At 37.8% G+C, this 2,580-nt stretch overlaps 1 pseudogene; it reads left to right on the forward strand.

The window, feature by feature from the left end:
* The first annotated feature begins 2,067 nt into the window (after window positions 1-2,067).
* Window positions 2,068-2,339, forward strand: LOC102819459 (annotated as a pseudogene).
* The last annotated feature ends 241 nt before the right edge of the window (window positions 2,340-2,580 follow it).

Below are 2,580 nucleotides of genomic sequence, written 5' to 3' on the forward strand. Positions count from 1 at the left end.
CTTCAAAACTGATGGTTCAACCTTACCAGTGGCTGCTTGGAAACCCTATGCAAGATTGCTATGCATTGGAACCCACTCAGTGGTGCTTAACAACAATAAATTTGAAAACAACATATCTGACAAAGGACTGTTATCTAGAATATAAGAGAGACTTCCCAAACTCAGCAGTAGAAACTAAACAGTCCAGTTACCCACTCTCATCAAGTGGATTCCAACTCTTAGGGACCCTATATAGGGTTTCTAAAACTGTAAATCTTTTAGGGAACAGAAAGCTTCATCTTTCTCTAACTTATCAGTTGGCTGGTAGATTTGAACTACTGATTATGTTGTTTTGCAGTCTAGTGCTTAAATCATAGAGTTAGAAAATGTGAAAATACATGACTATTTCACTGAAAATGACATGCATATTGTAAGAAGACACAAGAAAAAATGTACATCTTAGTTACTAATGAACTGAGATATATGAGGGTAAGTAAAGAATTGCTACAAATCATTATTGTTGGTAAGTGTAGTCCTATATAGGTTTTCTGAGGAGCAGCTGGTAGGTTTGAATGGCCAACATTGTAGTTGGCAGTTCATTGCTTATCTTACAGTGCCACAGCTACAAATCATAGAACACTTTATTAAACAAAATTATAAAAAGTGAAGGTATTATTTCTTTGCATATTCTCTATCTAGACCTATACACTTCTGAAGCCAGTGTTTTCAATTCTCTAAGAGGCGTTGTGCTCCCGTAAAGATTTGCAGCCTCAGAAACCCTGTGCAGGGTCACTATGAGTTGGAACCGACACCACGGTACTTAACAACAACAACCCTTCCCCATAATTGACTTGATGGCACTTAACAACAACAACCCTTCCCTGAAGAATTCTATACCATTCAATTTACATTAGATCAAAACAGCAGTTTTGGCATCCTTGAGGGATTCAAATAATAATTATTTTAAATGTTCTTTAAATTTTGGGAACAAAATGAATTAATTTTGTTGGAGAACAGTCAGGCCTGTAGTGTAATGTGGTAAGGGTTCCCAACAAAATGCTCGTAGGACAGCCTTTGCTGCCATGGAAGAATGAGCAGGTACATTGTCCTGATTGGAAAAAAATTCCTCAGCACACTGTCCTGGCCTTTTCCTCACTATTGCAGATTTCCATTTCCTGAAACTTCTTCATAAGAAGTCTTGATGATCATTCTGTGTCTTTTGAGAAAGTTTATCCAGATTACCCTCTTGGAATAAAAAATAAAAACAAACAAAAAAGAAAAAAAATTATCACCATCACCTCCTGAGCTGACCTCTTTGTCTTGGTTTCATTTTGAAGTCTTCCTGAAAACATTTGATCTATCTAAAACCTGTTCTTTTATGTGATGCAGAACTCCTCCAATATTATTACAAAGCTTCAATGACTTGGGAAGATGTCCACTTGAATTTTGTTAAAAATTTATAAGCCCTGACCTCAAAATATTATTTTTTTCCCATGACACAAAATGTATGCTTTTTTTTGAAGACAATCTTACAGACAATATAACAAGACTAAGACAAATGTATTATTTAGGCAATTTCTTTGGGGCCATCCAGTGACATATTTAAATACACTTTGGAATTAACCTGTGCATTTATGAACGGTTATCCTAGTAGGAATACTTTTTTACTTACCCTCATATTGCCAAAATGAGATATCAGAAAAAAGGAAATCAAAACATACAGCATTGCCATCTACTCCATTTTGACTCATGGCCACTCTATAGGGCAGGAGAATTGCCCCATAAGGTTTACAAATCTATAAATCTTTATGGACACATACTACCACATTTTTCTTCATGGAGTGGCTAGTTGGTTTGAACTAGCAATACTTGATTTAGCAGCCAAGTTCTTTAACACATTATACCAGGGCTTCTTAAAATAATATCAATTAGCTAACCGGTACGGGGCTCCCAGTGCTAGGAAACTTTATAAACACCCCAGAGCTTGAGCAGTGTGAAGAAGAGGCGAGAACAACCCCAGGATCAACCAAAGCCTGCGTGTAGCTGAGTTTCCGCGTCCAGCGCCTGAGCTCTGCCACAGAAGCCACCATGCCCTAGAGAAAGGCTGAAAGGGATGCTAAAGGAGATAAGGCCAAGGTGAAGGATGAACCTCAGAGGAGATCTGCAAGGTTATCTGCTAACCTGTTTCTCCAAAGCCAGAGCCTAAGCCTGAAAAGACCCTTGCAAAGAAGGGAGAGAAGGTACCCAAAGAGAAAAAGGGGAAAGCTGATGCTGGCAATGATGGAAATAAGCCTGCCGAAAATAGAGATGCCAAAACAGACCAGGCACAGAAAGCTGCAGGTGCTGGCTATGCCAAGTGAACTGTGTGCATTTTTGGTAACTGTATTTCTGGTGACTGTACTGTTTGAAATGCTATTATTTTTATCAAGTTTTATAAAAATGCAGAATTTTTTTTACTTTTAAGCTATGTTGTTAACACACAAAATAATTCATTGTTTTTAGGGAAAGGGGCAAATATCACTAATACAATGTCTCTATCACATCATCTGGATTGATGTGGAAGCGAACACCTTTCCCAAATAGTTTTGAGAGACTGCATCT

Source organism: Chrysochloris asiatica, unplaced genomic scaffold, assembly GCF_000296735.1.
Source record: "Chrysochloris asiatica unplaced genomic scaffold, ChrAsi1.0 scaffold00229, whole genome shotgun sequence".
NCBI classification, from domain to species: Eukaryota; Metazoa; Chordata; class Mammalia; order Afrosoricida; family Chrysochloridae; genus Chrysochloris; species Chrysochloris asiatica.